The sequence below is a fragment of the Oncorhynchus nerka genome, linkage group LG9a (genome assembly GCF_034236695.1).
Source record: "Oncorhynchus nerka isolate Pitt River linkage group LG9a, Oner_Uvic_2.0, whole genome shotgun sequence".
NCBI lineage: Eukaryota > Metazoa > Chordata > Actinopteri > Salmoniformes > Salmonidae > Oncorhynchus > Oncorhynchus nerka.
Genome location: NC_088404.1, coordinates 17,111,165 through 17,132,128, shown reverse-complemented (window position 1 = coordinate 17,132,128; position 20,964 = coordinate 17,111,165). Strand labels below are relative to the sequence as shown.

Genomic DNA, 20,964 nt, shown 5'->3' with positions numbered 1-20,964 from the left:
ATCAGAGACAACGATAGACAGCTGCCTCTGATTGGGAACCACACCAACATAGAAATAAAGAAACTAGAATGCCCACCCAAGTCACACCCTGGCCTAACCAAGATAGAGAATAAAAGCCTCTCTATGGCCAGGGCGTGACAGTGTGTCATACTATGTGAGTGTGTATATACTGTGTGAGTGTGTGTCTATACTGTGTGAGTGTGTGTCTATACTGTGTGAGTGTGTGTCTATACTATGTGAGTGTGTGTCATACTGTGTGAGTGTGTGTCTATACTGTGTGAGTGTGTGTCTATACTGTGTGAGTGTGTGTCTATACTGTGTGAGTGTGTGTCTATACTGTGTGAGTGTGTGTCTATACTGTGTGATTGTGTGTCTATACTGTGTGATTGTATGTCTATACTGTGTGATTGTATGAAAGAGTAATTATTGGTTTTAAAAGGATCAGCGTCCCGTCATCGGGGCAATTGTAAATCATGCAGCACGTTATGTTAAGATTGCAGATTTTAGAGAAACAACAAATGTTGGTACAAAAACAGAAGGTTACATACACTTAGGTTGGAATCATTAAAACTCATTTTTCAACCACTCCACAAATTTCTTGTTAACAAACAAATAGTTTTGGCAAGTTGGGTAGGACATCTACTTGGTGCATGATACAAGTCATTTTTCCAACAATTGTTTACAAACAGATTATTTCACTTATAATTCACTGTATCTCAATTTCAGTGGGTCAGAAGTTTACATACACATAATGACCATCATGTTTGGAGGAAAAAGGGGGAGGCTTGCAAGCCGAAGAACGTCATCTCAACTGTGAAGCATGGGGGTGGCAGCATCATCATGTTGTGGGGGTGCTTGCTGCAGGAGGGACTGGTGCACTTCACAAAATAGATGATATTATGAGGAAGGGAAATTATGTGGAAGCAACATCTCAAGACTTTGGGCAAGAAGTTAAAGCTTGGTTGCAAATGGGTTTTCCAAATGGACAATGACCCCAAGCATACTTCCAAAGAAGTGGCAAAATGGCTTAAGGACAACAAAGTCAAGGTATTGGAGTGGATATAACAAAGCCCTGACCTCAATCCTATAGAACATTTGTGGGCAGAACTGAAAAAGTGTGTGCGAGCAAGGAGGCCTACAAACCTGACTCAGTTACACCAGCTTTGTCAGGAGGAATGGGCCAAAAATTCACCCAAATTATTGTGGAAGGCTTCCCGAAATGTTTGACCCAAGTTAAACAATTTAAAGGTAATGCTACCAAATACTAATTGAGTGTATGTAAACTTCTGACCCACTGAGAATGTGATGAAAGAAATAAAAGCTGAAATAAAGCATTCTCTCTACTATTATTCTGACATTTCACATTCTTAAAATAAGTGGTGATCCTAACTGACCCAAGACAGGGAATTTTTACTAGGATTGGCTTGAACTGTGACCTTTCTCTTGCATTTCAAAGATGGTGATTTTCTTCTATCAGATATATTGTGTTATATTCTCCTACATTCAATTCACATTTCCACAAAATATTTTCCTTTCAAATGGTACCAAGAATATGCATAGGCTTCAGGGCCTGAGCTACAGGCAGTTAAATTTGGGTATGTCATTTAGGCGACATTTAAAAAAAAAAGGGGACTATCCCTAAGAAGTTTTAATGAAAGGATTATAGTGTTATGGCAGGCAGAATGCCCCAGTGGAAGGAGGGAGACTGTTGAACAGAAACAATTTATTAGTGGGATGGAACAGTGCTCTTTGTGAGTGTTATGTTTACCGTTCATATTTAATTGTTTATTTCACTTTTGTTTTGAGAGAGAGTCCCAGATGTGGCAAAATCTGCTGTTCTGCCCAACAACTTCTCCCTGGGCGCTGATGACGTGGATGTCGATTAAGGCAGCGCACCTGTGATTCGGAGGGATTAAATGCAGAAGACACATTTCAGTTAAATGCATTCCGTTGTGCAACTGACTAGGTATCCCCCTTTTCTTGTTATATCTGTATGGTCTCAAATGCAATTGAGCCTTGGAAACCGGCATACACAACATACCACTAGAGAGAGAGCTTTACAGTAAGATCGACTATAGAGCAGGCTTTCCTCCAATCCTGGTACTGCTGGGGTTGTGATATCCACCTGCAATCAAAATGGGGTAGAACATTATTTAATGGTATACTGTTTCCTCTGGTATTTACCTGATAGATATTTGGAAATAGTGTGGTAGCAATGGGTATTTTGGGGGTTTAGATGAGCTCTTTTTCAATGAGCCCATCCTTCCCATTTTTACATCCACCAGCCACCACTTGTCTAGAGAGATCGCAGTGAGCTACTGTAATAGGGTTCACTTCTGACCATGTTTATTGTGATTGGGGGGCACTTCTAAGGCCCATGCTCTTCTAGTTTGAGAGAGGGAGTGATTGTGAATGCTTGAGTGAGGATGTGAATGCAGGCAGGTTTTTTCCAGCTCTGGAAAGAGGAAGCACTGCGGTGCACAATGGCAGGAAAGGGAAACTTGTAATGAGAATCAGGGTACAGCTGCTAATGTTGCTGGACAGAGGACCACGCAAGTAACAGGAAATGATAGCAATCTGTTCTTATAACATCTGTTCTTATAACATTTCCTCCACATCTACAGTATATGTGATGAGTTTGCGACATATTTCAGAGATAAGATAACAAACATTAGGCTGGGTATCAGTCAAGCAAGACCTGATGAGAAGTTTGATGATATGTGCCGTAGCCTACCACGCAAACGCACTATGGAGTTATTTTCCCTGGTTGACACAGACATGCTCAAGAAAGTCATATCACAACTTAAGCCTTCTACCTGCCTTCTTGATCCTATACCCACCACCTTCTTCAAACAGTTTTTAATTGCATATCTGAAGAAGTGCCAGCTATTGTTAATCACTCCCTGTTCCTGGGCACTTTCCCCACTGCACTAAAAACTGCTGCAGTGAACCCTTCTGAAGAAAAGTTATCTAGATTCTTCAGCTTTAAGCAATGTTCAGCCAATCTCCAACCTTCCATTCTTAATGATAAAAAAACATAAAGATAAAGATAAAACACCAGGTAAAAAACCTAGGTGTCATTTTAGATTCTGAACTCAATTTCGAATCACACATTAGCAATGTGAACAAAATAGCTTTTTACCACCTGAGGAACATTGCCAAGGTGCAGCCATTTCTCTCTCAGGCTGATACAGAGACACTCATCCATGCTTTTATTACAAGCAGGCTTGACTACTGTAATGCTCCCCTGTCTGGGCTATCCAGGAAAGCCATTCGTCAACTGTAAAACATACAGAATGCTGCAGCACGGGTACTGACCAAGACCAGACGGAGAGCACACATTACACCGCACGTTACACTAAGTCTGAATGTGTCCTGCTAGGTGATGTAAACTGGGACATGCTTAAACCACCTGACTAAGTCCTAAAGCAATGGGACCTCTAAATCTTTCCCAGATTATTACCAATCCCACAAGGTATGACTCCAAATACCCAGAAAAGGCTACTCTCCTCGATGTAATCCTCACAAGTAATCCTGATAGGTATCAATCTAGTGTTTTCTGTAATGACCTTAGTGCTCACTGTTTTACAGCCTGTGTTCGTAATGGCTGCTCAGTGAAATGACCTGTCCTGATTTGTCATAGACACCTGCTAAAAAACTTTAATGAGCAAGCCTTAATTCATGACTTGGCCTCTGTGAAATGGTATAGAATCAGCTTGTTCCCCTCTGTCGAAGACGCTTGGACCTTCTTTTTTAAAATATTTTCAGTGAAATTGTTAACAAACACGCCCCCATAAAGAAAATGAGAATTAAAAACAGGTTCAGCCCCTGGTTCGACCGTGAACTTGCAGAGTTACTCCACCTCAAGAATTGCATTTGGCGAAAGGCTCAGGCAAACGTTCAGGCAAATGAGAAATAAGTGCACTCAGACTATCCGGAAGGCCAAAGTTAGTTCCTTTAAGGAGCAGTCCTCTCTCTGTGGGTCTAACCCCAACAAGTTCTGGAAAACGGTTGAAGACCAGGAGAATAAACCCTCCTCCTCACAGCTGCCATTGTCCCTTTTTTATTTTATTTCACCTTTATTTAAACCAGGTAGGCTAGTTGAGAACAAGTTCTCATTTACAACTGCGACCTGGCCAAGATAAAGCATAGCAGTGTGATGATGTGATGATGTGGTTGTTTCTGACAATAAGCACATGGCTGAGCTCTTTACTCACCACTTAATTAAGTCTGGATTCCTATTTGAGTCAACCATGCCTCCTTGCCCATCCTACATTTCCTCATCTCCCACCCCTTCTAATGCGACTATCCCCGATGCTTCTCCCTCTTTTTCCCCTGACCCACTACAAAGTTTCTCCCTGCAGGCAGTCACTGAGTCCGAGGTGCTAAAGGAGCCCCTGAAACTTGACCCCCCAAAAAACATCTGGGTCAGATGGTTTAGACCCTTTCTTCTTTAAGGTTGCTGCCCCTATCATCGCTAAGCCTATCTCCAACCTTTTTAACCTGTTTAACCTGTCTCTCCTTTCTGGGTAGGTTCCCATTGCTTGGAAGGCAGCCACGGTTCCTCCTTTATTTAACGGGGGAGATCAAGCTGATCCTAATCTTAGATAGCTCACCTAGATAGCTCACCTTGCCTTAGATAGCTCTATTGTCCCACAGCCCACACATGCGGAGACCTCACCAGGCTTAACTGGTCCCACCAGAGATGAAACCTCTCTCATTGTCACCCCACGCCCAGATTTACCTCCACTACTCACATCCTACTATACCCTTGTCTGTACATTATGCCCTGAATCTATTCTACCACGCCCAGAAATCTGCTCCTTTTATTCTCTGTTCCCAACACACTAGACAACCAGTTCTTATAGCTTTTAGCCATACCCTTATCCTCCTCCTCCGTTCCCCTGGTGATGTAGAGGTTAACCCAGGCCCTGAAGACCCCTGTACCACACCTATTCCCCAGGTGCTCTCATTTGTTGACTTCTGTAACCGTAAAAGCCTTGGTTTCATGCTTGTTAACATCAGAAGCCTCCTCCCTAAGTTTGTTTTATTCACTGCTTTAGCACACTCTGAAATTTACATCCCAACTACAACATTTCCCGCCAAGATAGAACTACTAAAGGGGGCGGGGTAGCAATCTACTGCAGATATAGCCTGCAGAGTTCTGTAATGCTATCCAGGTCTGTGCCCAAATAGTTCAAGCTTCTACTTCTAAAAATCCACCTTTCCAGAAATAAGTCTCTCACTGTTGTCACTTGCTATAGACCCCCCTCAGCCCACAGCTGTGCCCTGGACTCCATATGCGAATTGATTACCCCTCACTTACCTTCAGAGTTCGTACTGTTAGGTGACCTAAACTGGGATATGCTTAACACCGCGGCCATCCTACAATCTAAGCTAGATGCCCTCAATCTCACACAAATTATCAAGGAACCTACCAGGTACAACCCCAAATCTGTAAACACAGGCACCATCATAGACATCATTCTGACCAACCTGTCTTCTAAATACACCTTTGCTGTCTTCAACCAGGATCTCAGCGATCACTGCCTCATTGTCTGCATCCGTAATGGGGACGCAGTCAAACGACCACTCCTCATCACTGTCAAACGCTCCCTAAAAAATTTCAGCAAGCAGGCCTTTCTAATCGACCTGGCCCGGGTATCCTGGAAGGATATTGACCTCATCCGGTCAGCAGAGGATGCCTGGTTATTATTTAAAAGTTCTTTGCTCACCATCTTAAATACGCATGCCCCATTAAAAAAATGTAGAACAAAGAACAGATATAGCCCTTGGTTCACTCCAGACTTCACTGCCCTTGACCAGCACAAAAACATTCTGTGGTGTACTGCATTAGCATCGAATAGCCCCCACGATATGCAACTTTTCAGGAAGTTAGGAACCAATATACACAATCAGTTAGGAAAGCAAAGGCTAGCTTTTTCAAACAGAAATTTGCATCCTGTAGCACAAATTTCAAAAAGTTCTGAGACACTGTGTCTCAGAACTTTTTGAAATTTGTGCTACAGGATGCAAATTTCTGTTTGAGTCCATGGAAAATAAGGGCACTTCCCCCCAGCTGCCCATAGCACTGTGGCTAGGAAGCACTGTCACCACCGATAAATCCACGATAATCAAGATTTTCAATAAGAATTTTTCTACGGATGGCCTTTCTTTCCACCTGGCTACCACCCGGCCAACAGCTCTGCACCCCTCACAGAAACGTGCCCAACGTGCCCCCCCCCCCCCCACATACTTCTCCTTCATCCAAATCCAGATAGCTGATGTTCTGAAAGAGCTGCAAAATCTGGACCACTACAAATCAGCTGGGCGAGACAATCTGGGCCTTCGCTTTCTAAAATTATCTGCCGCAATTGTTGCAACCCCTATTACTAGCCTGTTCAACCTCTCTTTCGCATCGTCTGAGATCCCTAAAGATTGGACAGCTGCCGCGGTCATCCCCCTCTTCAAAGGGGGAGACACTCTAGACCCAAACTGTTATAGACCTATATCTATCCTGCCCTGCCTTTCTAAAGTCTTCGAAAGCCAAGTTAACAAACAGATTACCAACCATTTTGAATCCCACCATACCTTCTCCGCTATGCAATCTGGTTTCTGAGCTGGTCATTGGTGCACCTCAGCCACTCTCAAGGTTCTAAACGATATCATAACCACCATCGATAAAAGACAGTACCGTGCAGCCGTCTTCATCGACCTGGCCAAGGCTTTCGACTCTGTCAATCACAGCATTCTTATCAGCAGACTCAACAGCCTTGGTTTCTCAAATGACTGCCTCGCCTGGTTCACCAACTACTTCTCAGATAGAGTTCAGTGTGTCAAATCGGAGGGCCTGTTGTCCGGACCTCTAGCAGTTTCTATGGGGGTGCCACAGGGTTCAATTCTTGGACCAACTCTCTTCTCTGTATACATCAATGATGTCGCTCTTGCTGCTGGTGAGTCTGTGATCCACCTCTACGCAGACAACACCATTCCGTATACTTCTGGCCCTTCTTTGGACTCTGTGTTAACAAACCTCCAGACGAGCTTCAACGCCATACAGCGCTCCTTCCGTGGCCTCCAACTGCTCTTAAATGCTAGTAAAACTAAATGCATGCTTTTCAACCAATCGGTTCCCTTTACCGTCCGCCCAACTAGCATCACTACTCTGGACGGTTACGGACCTAGAATATGTGGACAACTACAAATACCTAGGTGTCTGGTTAGACTGTAAACTCTCCTTCCAGACTCACATTATGCATCTCCAATCCAAAATTACATCTAGAATCGGCTTCCTATTTCGCAAACAAAGCCTCCTTCACTCATGCTGATTATCTGATTGACTGATTATCCTACCGATCCTTGACTTCGGCTCAATGTCATCTATAAGTCTTTGCTAGGTAAAGCCCCGCCTTACCTCAGCTCACAGGTCACCATAGCAGCAACCACCCGTAGCACGAGCTCCAGCAGGTATATTTCACTGGTCATAAACAAAGCCAATACCTCTTTTGGCCACCTTTCCTTCCAGTTCTCTGCTGCCAATGACTGAAACGAGTTGCAAAAATCACTGAAGCTGGAGTCTTATATCTCCCTTACTAACTTTAAGCATTAGCATCAGTCAGAGCAACTTACCGATCACTGCACCTGTACACAGCCCATCTGTAAAAAGCCCACCCAACTACCTCATTCCCCAAATTATTTATTTTTGCTCTTTTTAGACCCTGGTATCTCTACTTGAACATCATCATAATCTGTAAGTCGCTCTGGATAAGAGCGTCTGCTAAATGATTTAAATGTAAATGTAAATGTAATGCACATCTATCACTCCAGTGTTAATGCTAAATTGTAATTATTTTGCTACTATGGCCTATTTATTGCCCTTTATTACTCCCCCTCCTTGTCTGTTTATTAGTTACACCTGTTGTTAATTAGGTTTATTAGTTGGGCTTTATTAGCCAGCCGGCCCACCTGCCGGGTGTGCGGGATTGTTTTATGTGTAGTCTTTGTACACGCATGTATGTCACGGTTGTTGTTGTACGTGAGCTGTTTTTTGGGACTGTTTAGTTCCCCTGTGTTTTGGGGAATTTGTTTTAAGTGGCGTCTGTTTTCACCTGGTTGGTGTATAAAGAAGTAGCCTACTCTGAACTCTCTGTCTCCTGGGTCTGACTCCTTCCTCCACTACACCCCGGGCATTACAATCCTATGTGTAACTCTGTGTTGTTGTTTTTGTTGCACTGCTTTGCTTTATCTTGGCCAGATCAGTTTTAAATGAAATCTTGTTCTCAACTGGCCTACCTGGTTTAAATAAAGTTTAAATAAAAAATAATAAAAAATGAAAAAACTATTTTGCCCTGTTTATCAAACGTGTTGGAAAACTTGGCTTTCTTGATGTCTATAGTATTTCTCTCTGGAATGCATTCTGGTTTCCTCTCAGGTTATGGATGTGTCACTGCAATCTTAAATGTCCTCAATGATGTCACCATTGCCCTTGATTCTAAGCAATGTTGTGCTGCTATTTTTATTGACTTGGCCAAAGCTTTTGATACGGTAGACCATTCCATTCTTGTGGGCCGGCTAAGGAGTATTGGTGTCTCTGAGGAGTCTTTGGCCTGGTTTACCTCTCTCAAAAAGTGCAGTGTATAACGTCGGAACATCTGCTGTCTCAGCCATTGCCTGTCACCAAAGGAGTACCCCAACAACATAGCTCAGGCAGTAGGAAGTTCTCTCATCCATTTATATGCAGATGATACAGTCTTATACTCAGCTTGCCCCTCCCCAGATTTTGTGTTAAATGCTCTACAACAAAGTTTTCTTAGTGTCCAACAAGCTTTCTCTACCCTGAACCTTTTTCTGAACACCTCCAAAACAAAGGTCATGTGGTTTGGTAAGAAGAATGCCACTCTCCCCACAGGTGTGATTACTACCTCGGAGAGTTTAGAGCTTGAGGTAGTCACCTCATACAAGTACTTGGGAGTATGGCTAGATGGTACACTGTCCTTCTCTCAGCACATATCAAAGCTGCAGGCTGAAGTTAAATCTAGACTTGGTTTCCTCTATCGTTATTGCTCCTCTTTCACCCCCAGCTGCCAAACTAACCCTGATTCAGATGACCATCCTACCCATGCTAGATTACGGAGACATCATTTATAGATCGGCAGGTAAGGGTGCTCTCGAGGGGCTAGATGTTCTTTTCCATTTGGCCATGAGATTTGCCACCAATGCTCCTTATAGGACACAACACTGCACTCTGTACTTCTCCGTAAACTGGTCATCTCTGTATACCCGTCGCAAGACCCACTGGTCGATGCTTATTTACAAACCCTCTTAGGCCTCACTCCCCCCTATCTGACATATCTACTGCAACCCTCACCCTCCACATACAACAATCATTCTGCCAGTCACATTCTGTTAAAGGTCCCCAAAGCACACCCAAAGCAAAAACTGGGGACATATTTAGCTTTGCTTTTCCTTAGGGTGCTTTTTTTGTCTTTCAGTTTTTATTGTTATTCTTTTGTTTTTTTATCCTCATGTATGTTGTGTAGTAAATATTTATGTTTTATTTTCATAGTTTTTCCTTATTTATTTTCTTGCGAAGTGCATTATATTGCATTCCTGTCAGAAATGTGCTATATAAATAAAGATTGAAAAAGCCATTGACTGACCAATGATATTGGTACTGAACCTATTGACTTCTCCCCAGCTCCTTTAGAAAATCCCTGTGTCCCCTGCAACACGTAGCAGTAGCGATGTGACAGATGTCAAACGAGCAGGTGATTTAGCTGCCACACAAACAGTCATTATGCTATCACCTGGTACAAGGGTCACAAACGAATACTGACATTCAGTTCATTATTATCATCATCTCTCATCACAGCTGCCTAGAAGCTATGTACAGTACAATCTGGTACAGGATACTGTAAGTGTTTCTCAGAGCCTTATCTCTTGGCTGACGACGACGACAACAACAACAACACAAACCTGTGTGAACACCTCTGTTTTTTAAGCCCTCACTGCTCAAACTAATATCTGCAAAGTGGAAAAACCAGACCCTGTCACATACAACAGCCAATTTGCTACAGCAGGAAAATAAACCTGCAGCAACAGGAAATATGAATTATTATGTGGATTATAATTCATGGGGATTTTTGTAAGGGTTGACACATTTTTAGTCAAGACAAATTAAGTCTGACATTTCAAAATGGAAATGACAGTGGTCTAAGGCACTGCATCACAGTGCTAGCTGTGCCACTAGATATCCTGGTTCAAGTCCAGGCTCTGTTGTAGCTGACCACTACCAATTGGATACCACGAAAAAGGGATAAAACATTTTTTTTCAATAATCAAAAGTAAACCAAAATTTATAATGGGATTATTACATAGGCTATTCCACTGGTAGCTACTGTGGTAAAGTAATTTAAATAGAGCATATGTCTCTCTATGATGTAAACCATGACCCTTCACTGTGACACGGTATAAACAGAGAATGTTGTGTGGAATCCACTAAGGAGACATGATGTCTGGCAGACAGGTAGCTATTTTCCATGTCTACGCTGACTCCTCACTCAACAGGTGCTGCTGGCTGCAGTGGCAGGGTTAGTTAGAGGAGGATGTTTTCAATGGAAACGCCCCACAGACACGAAGTGCATGTTTTGTTGGGACGCCAGAACTGTCAACAACACAGTCCCTGAAGACGTAGGAAGAAGTGATATTAAATGGGTCCAGAGGGAAGAGTATCCCTACTGACCCACTAACTAGAGAGAGAGAGAGGGGGGGGGGACAGAAAGAAAGAAAGCAGGTAGAAAGTATTGGAGCAGGTCCTCCCTGAAGCAATGTTTAGGTGGGTCAGCATGTCCTAGGCTAGGTTATCTCTGTTGTCTTGTTGGATGTAAATCGTGGGAAGAATCTGGATATGATGTGGGCAGGAGGCCCAAAGCGAGATTTGGTTAGGGGGCAGCAGATAGAAACATTTCAGTTTTAAAGTACATTTTCTGCAGTTCTACACATTTTGCCATGGGGCAGAGAGAAAGCGCAGTTTTAAAGTTAATTTCCTTCAATTCTACACATTTTGCCATGGGGCAGAGAGAACGTGTTGCAGTTTTAAAGTTAATTTCCTGAAATTCTACCCATTTTGCCATGACTTACACCATGGTAACATTTACATTACATTTACATTTACATTTAAGTCATTTAGCAGACGCTCTTATCCAGAGCGACTTACAAATTGGTGCTTTCACCTTATGACATCCAGTGGAACAGCCACTTTACAATAGTGCATCTATGTCTTTTAAGGGGGGGGGAGAAGGATTACTTTATCCTATCCTAGGTATTCCTTAAAGAGGTGGGGTTTCAGGTGTCTCCGGAAGGTGGTGATTGACTCCGCTGTCCTGGCGTCGTGAGGGAGTTTGTTCCACCATTGGGGGGCCAGAGCAGCGAACAGTTTTGACTGGGCTGAGCGGGAACTGTACTTCCTCAGTGGTAGGGAGGCGAGCAGGCCAGAGGTGGATGAACGCAGTGCCCTTGTTTGGGTGTAGGGCCTGATCAGAGCCTGGAGGTAGTGAGGTGCCGTTCCCCTCACAGCTCCGTAGGCAAGCACCATGGTCTTGTAGCGGATGCGAGCTTCAACTGGAAGCCAGTGGAGAGAGCGGAGGAGCGGGGTGACGTGAGAGAACTTGGGAAGGTTGAACACCAGACGGGCTGCGGCGTTCTGGATGAGTTGTAGGGGTTTAATGGCACAGGCAGGGAGCCCAGCCAACAGCGAGTTGCAGTAATCCAGACGGGAGATGACAAGTGCCTGGATTAGGACCTGCGCCGCTTCCTGTGTGAGGCAGGGTCGTACTCTGCGGATGTTGTAGAGCATGAACCTACAGGAACGGGCCACCGCCTTGATGTTATTTGAGAACGACAGGGTGTTGTCCAGGATCACGCCAAGGTTCTTAGCGCTCTGGGACGAGGACACAATGGAGTTGTCAACCGTGATGGCGAGATCATGGAACGGGCAGTCCTTCCCGGGAGGAAGAGCAGCTCCGTCTTGCCGAGGTTCAGCTTGAGGTGATGATCCGTCATCCACACTGATATGTCTGCCAGACATGCAGAGATGCGATTCGCCACCTGGTCGTCAGAAGGGGAAAGGAGAAGATTAATTGTGTGTCGTCTGCATAGCAATGATAGGAGAGACCATGTGAGGTTATGACAGAGCCAAGTGACTTGGTGTATAGCGAGAATAGGAGAGGGCCTAGAACAGAGCCCTGGGGACACCAGTGGTGAGAGCACGTGGTGAGGAGACGGATTCTCGCCACGCCACCTGGTAGGAGCGACCTGTCAGGTAGGACGCAATCAAGCGTGGGCCGCGCCGGAGATGCCCAACTCGGAGAGGGTGGAGAGGAGGATCTGATGGTTCACAGTATCGAAGGCAGCCGATAGGTCTAGAAGGATGAGAGCAGAGGAGAGAGAGTTAGCTTTAGCAGTGCGGAGCGCCTCCGTGATACAGAGAAGAGCAGTCTCAGTTGAATGACTAGTCTTGAAACCTGACTGATTTGGATCAAGAAGGTCATTCTGAGAGAGATAGCGGGAGAGCTGGCCAAGGACGGCACGTTCAAGAGTTTTGGAGAGAAAAGAAAGAAGGGATACTGGTCTGTAGTTGTTGACATCGGAGGGATCGAGTGTAGGTTTTTTCAGAAGGGGTGCAACTCTCGCTCTCTTGAAGACGGGAGGGACGTAGCCAGCGGTCAGGGATGAGTTGATGAGCGAGGTGAGGTAAGGGAGAAGGTCACCGGAGATGGTCTGGAGAAGAGAGGAGGGGATAGGGTCAAGCGGGCAGGTTGTTGGGCGGCCGGCCGTCACAAGACGTGAGATGTCATCTGGAGAGAGAGGGAGAAAGAGGTCAGAGCACAGGGTAGGGCAGTGTGAGCAGAACCAGCGGTGTCGTTTGACTTAGCAAACGAGGATCGGATGTCGTCGACCTTCTTTTCAAAATGGTTGACGAAGTCATCTGCAGAGAGGGAGGAGGGGGGAGGGGAGGAGGATTCAAGAGGGAGGAGAAGGTGGCAAAGAGCTTCCTAGGGTTAGAGGCAGATGCTTGGAATTTAGAGTGGTAGAAAGTGGCTTTAGCAGCAGAGACAGAGGAGGAAAATGTAGAGAGGAGGGAGTGAAAGGATGCCAGGTCTGCAGGGAGGCGAGTTTTCCTCCATTTCCGCTCGGCTGCCCGGAGCCCTGTTCTGTGAGCTCGCAATGAGTCGTCGAGCCACGGAGCGGGAGGGGAGGACCGAGCCGGCCTGGAGGATAGGGGACATAGAGAGTCAAAGGATGCAGAAAGGGAGGAGAGGAGGGTTGAGGACTGAGTGAGTGTGACTAACAAAATCAATGGGGGCCCCCTGGAGGTCAGGGCCCCTGGGCATGTGCCCTGCGTGCTCGGTCGGTATTTGCCATGATTACTACAAGTTTAGATAACTGGCTAGACTAACTTTTTAATCTAAGAATTGTTAACTGACATGGCTAATTGAATGACTGTCAGTGACTGACATAACAAGAGATAATTTGCTGATGCACAACCACGTTTCAAATGTACACCTTGTGTATTCCACTATTCTAACTCTCAACAATAACACTGAAACTAACAGGTATCTCTACCTGTTTGTCTCTGGGCATCAGCCAGAGCCAATCTTCCACAGAAAGGGTTTGAGAGAGAGGTGGTAGAGAAACACATGAGAAAGTAATTTAAGTCAATATAGAGTTGAAAGAACACAACGTTTAAGAAGTTGACGGATTAGTGGGAGATGAGGGAGTGAATTAGTGAAAGAAAAAGAGAAAAGGATGGAGTACAGAAACAGAGAGATACTATCCTCTCCATATCAAAGCGACAAATAGAAGGTATTGTGAATAATCTCTGTGAGGTAGAGCCAGGGTTCTCTCATGTATTCTAGCGCTAGTCAGCTCCAGCCCAGATTTTGAATGAGGATGAGGAGGGAGGAAGGAAGGAGGACCGATGGAACTCACCCTGTCAAAATCTTTGGCCATTACCATTCAGATTTTCACACAGCCAAAAAGCACTGTACCAAAAATACAATATTTACCAGAGTGCATGATTCCATGTGAACTGCTCTAAGGGATACAATGATATTCTCTTATCAGAAAATATAATTAGGCACTCTCTAAACCAGTTCTGTGAGTGCTGAAAGGGCTGTGCTTCAAAATTACCAACGGCTTCAAGTCATGACTGATGTACACAAACCGTCTTGTTATTGTGAGGTGAAGTGGGGTGAAGTGGGAGCTTTTTGGTGGGTTAAACTACTTCAAACAGGTTACTGTTGCTATCATCAGGAACTTTAAGGACTACCTTTCACCTATTGATTTGTTGCTCTATAATCACTCCCATACCCCACCTAACCACCCACCATGGGTATACAGGTTGAACGAGATAAGATGGTCGGTCGCAATATTCACTATCATTTTGTTTTGTTTTTCTTACCCTGATGTTTCTTACTACCTGCGGCAGCCATTTTAGGGGGCAATCTTGCCCACATCATGATGACTTGCACTGGAGCACAAAACCATAGAGGTCAAAGGCAAGCTCTGAACAGAGTACATTACAGTAATGTTACAGTAAATCATACAGCGACAGAAAGGTCACATTCAAGACAACCCCACTTCAGCATATCTGAAGACTGATCACCACTGAAGATAGGCTGCTTGCTTCAAATATTCAGGTAGGTCATAGATAATCATTCCAGGCCTCTTCCTTCCATAACAACATTCCTTAAAGGTGAGTCTCTTCTTGCCTCTCCCCTCCGTCACTCTTTCTCACTCTCTTTCGTTCCAGGGTGAAGGAATGTGGGTGGTGAGGGTTATCTGGTTCCAGACAGCTGATATTTATTTAGAGATGGCTGCTGTTTTCCTCTCCTCAGAGTGTTTAAATACCTTCACATACCTCTGACCTTGACTTGTTACAGCTGGACCAGACCCCTTCTACCCTGCCCAAGCCTGAGTTCTGTTCAAGTACATTACACTCTCTCTTACAGAATCAAAGTCATTTTGAGACAAAAACACCTACCTGTAAGCTATACCTGTGTCCATTGCCCCCCAAAAAACAAAAACTGATGTTGTAGCATCCTACTGTGACAATACTGATTACAGCTTTGTAACAAAACTATTACCATAGAATGTGAAAGTGTTCCCTCTGCAGGAACTGAGACAAACTACTCCAGAACCTTCACATGGGTTTTCACTGGTTTATTTTCATACTGGTGACATGGACACCACCAACTGCCAATTTCCCTCAAGAAGTCCGTTTCATATCCCCAAAAAGTTTTATGAAGTTGGTAGAGACGTAAAATGTGATGTCAGAGCAATGGTTTATCAAAGTACTGGCCACACACTCTCTAATGAAACACAGCACATTAAGGGACAGCCCATTATATTTCCAGTTGGTCCTACTCTGTTGTTAATGCATCCCTTAGGCTGATCAAAAACATAGCACACTGACTGATCAAAGCTACTAAACTAAGAAAAAAAGAAACGTCCTCTCGCTGTCAACTTCCCTTATTGTCAGCAAACTTAACATGTGTAAATATTTGTATGAACATAAGAATCAACAACTGAGACATAAACTGAAAAAGTTTAACAGACATGTGACTCACCGAAATGGAATAATGTGTGCCTGAACAAAGGCGGGGTCGAAATCAAAAGTGACAGTCAGTATCTGGTGTGGCCACCAGCTGTATTAAGTACTGTAGTGCATCTCCTCCTCATGCACTGCACCAGATTTGCCAGTTCTTCCTGTGAGATGTTACCCCACTCTTCCACCAAGGCACCTACAAGTTCCCAGACATTTCTGGGGGGAATGGCCCTAGCCCTCACTCCCCGATCCAACAGGTCCCAGACGTGCTCAATGGAATTGAGATCCGGGCTCTTCGCTGGCCATGGCAGAACACTGACATTCCCGTCTTGTAGAAAATCACGCACAGAACGAGCATTATAGGTGGTGGCATTGTCATACTGGAGGGTCATGTCAGGATGAGCCTGCAGGAAGGGTACCACATGAGGGAGGGGGATGTTTTCCCTGTAACGCACTGCGTTGAGATTGCCTGCAATGACAAGCTCAGTCCGATGATGCTGTAACACACCGCCCCAGACCATGATGGACCCTCCACCTCCAAATCAATCCCGCTCCAGAGTACAGGCCTCAGTGTAACGCTCATTCCTTCGACGATAAACGTGAATCCGACCATCACCCCTGGTGAGACAAAACCGCGACTCGTCAGTGAAGAGCACTTTTTGCCAGTCCTACCTGGTCCAGCGACCGTGGGTTTGCCCATAGGCAGCTTTGTTGCTGATGATGTCTGGTGAGGACCTGCCTTACACAACAGGCCTACAAGCCCTCAATCCAGCCTCAGCCTATTGCGAACAGTCTGAGCACTGATGGAGGGATTGTAGGTTCCTGGTGTAACTCGGGCAGCTGTTGACATCCTGTACCTGCATGAATTGTTTATGGTTCATTGAACAAGCATGGGAAAGTGCTTAAACACTTTACAATGAAGAGCTGTGAAGTTATTTGGATTTTTACGAATAATCTTTGAAAAACAGGGTCCTGAAAAAGGAACATTTCTTTTTTGCTGAGTTTGTGTATGTTTTGTATGAAAATAAATAAATATACAATATACACTTTTTTTGTATTTATATACAATAAATACAAAATAATCCCCCCCCCCCCTCTGTTTGTCCTCTATTGATCTAGGACCAGTGGTGGAAAAACTACCCAATTGTCATACTTGAGTAAAAGTAAAGTTACCTTAATAGAAAATAAAAGTCACCCAGTAAATTACTACTTGAGTTGAAGTCTAAAAGTATTTGGTTTTAAATATACTTAAGTATCAAAAGTAAATCTCATCGCTAAAATATACTTAAGTATCAAATTAAAAATTAAAATAAATTCCATATCTTAAGCAAACCAGACAGCACAATTAATTTTTGAATAATAATAATAATAATTTTTTAACATATGGATAGCCAGGGGCACACTCCAACACTCAGGCATAATTTACAAACAAAGCATGTGTTGAGTGAGTCTGCCAGATCAGAGGCCTTAGGGATCACCAGTAATGTTCTTTTGATAAGTGTGTGAATTGGACCATTTTCTGTCCTGCTAAGCATTTGAAATGTAACTTTGGGTGACAGGGAAAATGTATGGTGTAAAAAGCACATTTATTTTCTTTAGGAATGTAGTGAAGTAAAAGCTGTCAAAAATATAAATAGTAAGGTACAGATACCTCAAAAAACTACTTAAGTAGTACTTTCAAGTATTTTTGACTTAAGTACTTGACACCACTGCCTAGGACCGAGGTAGAGGAGAAGTTATTTTCCCCCACCCTGTGCTGACAGGGAGAGAAGAGATGATCTGTTGACTGCTGTGGTCTCCCTCTGCGATGAGAGCCAGATGCATGGCACACTGTCTGCGGTGCTCTCCTGTGGAAGATGGATGATTCCTCCTGATAGAAAGGCAGGAAGAGTTGACAGCTTAAAATTAAAAGAATACATTGCTGTCACATTCCATAAGATGCCTGCATGTCCCAGGGTACCACTGTTGTCCCCTTGCTCTTCTCCCTCATTGTCCACTGTGTCCCATTGCCCTGTATGTATGCCTTGTCGCCAGGCCACACTGAACACAAACGCAGACTGTACTGTGCGTATCCAGGCTAAACAGCCTACGGTATCTCCCCCTTCCATAAATAACCTCCATGCAGGTTGACTCCACATGTATGTAATCATGGATTGGATGTACTTGATATTTCCATTTCAACATCTCTGGATTGTTCTGAGAATATAAGCTGTCCTCCCAGTCTACCGTAGATCATCATCTCGTACATGAATGCGTGTGACAGCCAACCATGCACACTGGATTATTTATACCACTTGCGTAAAATAGCGATGAGTCAGCGTTACATGAAGAATGTGGGAGATTAAATCAAAATCAGGCATCATCACACTCAATTTCAGTACATTGTATTCTTGCTTAGAGAGACCACTATTTCCCCCTTAAGCTAGACTGGCTGCCTTGCAGCAACTACTGCACAGAGGCTGTTAACAACCAAACAAGAGCCTCTTTTCATACAGATTGTATCTAAACTCAGCAAAAAAAGAAATGTCTCTTTTTCAGGACCCTGTCATTCAAAGATAATTCGTAAAAATCCAAATAACTTCACAGATCTTCATTGTAAAGGGTTTAAACACTGTTTCCCATGCTTGTTCAATGAACCATAAACAATTAATGCACATGCACCTGTGGAACGGTGGTTAAGACACTAACAGCTTACAGACGGAAGGCAATTAAGGTCACTGTTATGAAAACTTAGGACACTAAAGAGGAATTCTACTGACTCTGAAAAACACCAAAAGAAAGATGCCCAGGGTCCCTGCTCATCTGTGCGAACGTGCCTTAGGCATGCTGCAAGGAGGCATGAGGACTGCAGATGTGGCCAGGGCAATAAATTGCAATGTACGTACTATGAGAGGCCTAAGACAGCGCTACAGGGAGACAGGACGGACAGCTAATCGTCCTCGCAGTGGCAGACCGCGTGTAACAACACCTGCACAGGATCGGTACATCCAAACATAACACCTGTGGGACAGGTACAGGATGGCAACAACAACTGCCCGAGATACACCAGGAAAGCACAATCCCTCCATCAGTGCTCAGACTGTCTGCAATAGGCTGAGAGAGGTTGGACTGAGGGCTTGAAGGCCTGTTGTAAGGGAGGTCCTCACCAGACATCACTGGCAACAACGCTGCCTATGGGCAAACCCACGGTCGCTAGACCAGACAGGACTGGCAAAAAGTGCTCTTCACTGACGAGTAGTGGTTTTTTCTCACCAGGGGTGTTGGCCGGATTCACGTTTATCGTCGAAGGAATGAGCGTTACACCGAGGCCTGTACTCTGGAGCGGGATTGATTTGGAGGTGGAGGGTCCATCATGGTCTGGGGCGGTGTGTTACAGCATCATCGGACTGAGCTTGTCATTGCAGGCAATCTCAACGCAGTGCGTTACAGGGAAAACATCCTCCTCCCTCATGTGGTACCCTTCCTGCAGGCTCATCCTGACATGACCCTCCAGCATGACAATACCACCAGCCATACTGCTCGTTCTGTCCGTGATTTCCTGCAAGACGGGAATGTCAATGTTCTGCCATGGCCAGCGAAGAGCCCGGATCTCAATCCCATTGAGCACGTCTGGGACCTGTTGGATCGGAAGGTGAGGGCTAGGGCCATTCCCCCCAGAAATGTCTGGGAACTTGCAGGTGCCTTGGTGGAAGAGTGGGGTAACATCTCACAGCAAGAACTGGCAAATCTGGTGCAGTCCATGAGGAGATGCACTGCTGTACTTAATACAGCTGGTAGCCACACCAGATACTGACTGTCACTTTTGATTTTGACCCTCCATTTGTTCAGGGACACATTATTCCATTTCGGTTAGTTGTGGATGTCTGTGGAACTTTTTCAGTTTATGTCTCAGTTGTTGAATCTTATGTTCATACAAATATTTAAACATGTTAAGTTTGCTGAAAATAAAGGCAGTTGACAGTGAGAGGACGTTTCTTTTTTTGCTGAGTTTACAAACACACACAAACATCAATGACATCACACATGCTCAGACCTAGCTACTCACACCATCTCCAGAGCCCGCATCACTCTCCGCAACATGGTCTCAAACTGCACCATTTTGTTTCTGTCCGTGGCCCACACACTTTCAATATTTAGATATTAAAGCATTTGACATTTCCATTGTGTTAATGGAGAATTGGTTGATTTCCAGTTAAATCTTTTTCTTAAGATGATTGACGAGAAAAGTATCATCCAACCCATTGGGTATCTCACTGCAACCTCACATGCCATGTCTTGGAATATGCAGAGTCTAGAAAATGGCGCCGGAGAAGATGGCCACCGTTTTACGGTCTCCTAAACAATTGTGCTATTGTGGTTTTTTTCATCTCGATATTTTAAAATTATTTTGTACATGTTTCTGCAACCGCATCTTAGAGAAGAAAAGAGCTTCGGGATATCAGGACAGCGATCACTCACCTCGGATTGGACGAACATTTCTTCAACAACAACAACAATAACCAGGACTCAAACGATATTCTCCAAACAACCCACAGGGCAGACATCCCAATTATTCGCAAAAGGAAGCGACACAGATGACGAAGAGCCGGATGCCTCCCCCGGACCCGCAGAAGACAACTAGGAAAGCTGCCGTTACCGTCAATACTACTTGCCAACGTGCAATCATTGGACAATAAACTAGACGAGTAAGATCATGAATATCGTACCAACGGGACATCAAAAGCTGTAATATCCTATGCTTCACCGAATCGTGGCTGAATGACGACATGGATATTCAGCTCGCGCGATACACCCTGCACCTGCAAGATAGAAGCGCACACTCCGGTAAGACCAGCTTGTGCACGAAATCTAAGGAAGTCTTTAGATTTTGCTCGACTGAAGTAGACTATATTGTGATAAACTGCAGGCCACGCTACTTGCCTAGAGAGTTCTCAGCTATACTTTTCGTGGCTGTTTATTTACCACCACAGACAGATACTGGCACTAAGACCGCACTCAGTCAGCTGAGGAAATAAGCAAACAGGAAACCACTCACCCAGAGGCGGCGCTCCTAGTGGCCAAAGACTTTAATGCAGGGAAACTTAAATCAGTTTTACCAAATCTCTATCAACATGTTAAATATGCAACCAGAGGGAAAATATTCTAGATCACCTGTACTCCACACACAGAAACGCGTACAAAGCTCTCCCTCACCCTCCATTTGGTAAATCCGACAACTCTATCCTCCTGATTCCTGCTTACAAGCTAAAATTAAAGCAGGAAGCACCAGTGACGCTGTCTGTAAAAAAAATGGTCAGATGAAGCAGATGTTAAACTACAGGACTGCTTTGCTATCACAGACTGGAACATGTTCCGGG

General features: G+C 44.4%; 1 long non-coding RNA gene across 1 annotated transcript; it reads right to left on the bottom strand.

The window, feature by feature from the left end:
• Nucleotides 1-1,708: 1,708 nt before the first annotated feature.
• On the bottom strand, nucleotides 1,709-20,587 carry LOC115134691 (uncharacterized). Its single transcript, XR_003864352.2, has 3 exons — nucleotides 20,066-20,587; nucleotides 2,042-2,125; nucleotides 1,709-1,896 (listed from the first exon to the last, which is right to left on the bottom strand). It is a non-coding gene; the product is annotated as an uncharacterized LOC115134691 (long non-coding RNA).
• Between the last annotated feature and the right edge of the window lie 377 nt (nucleotides 20,588-20,964).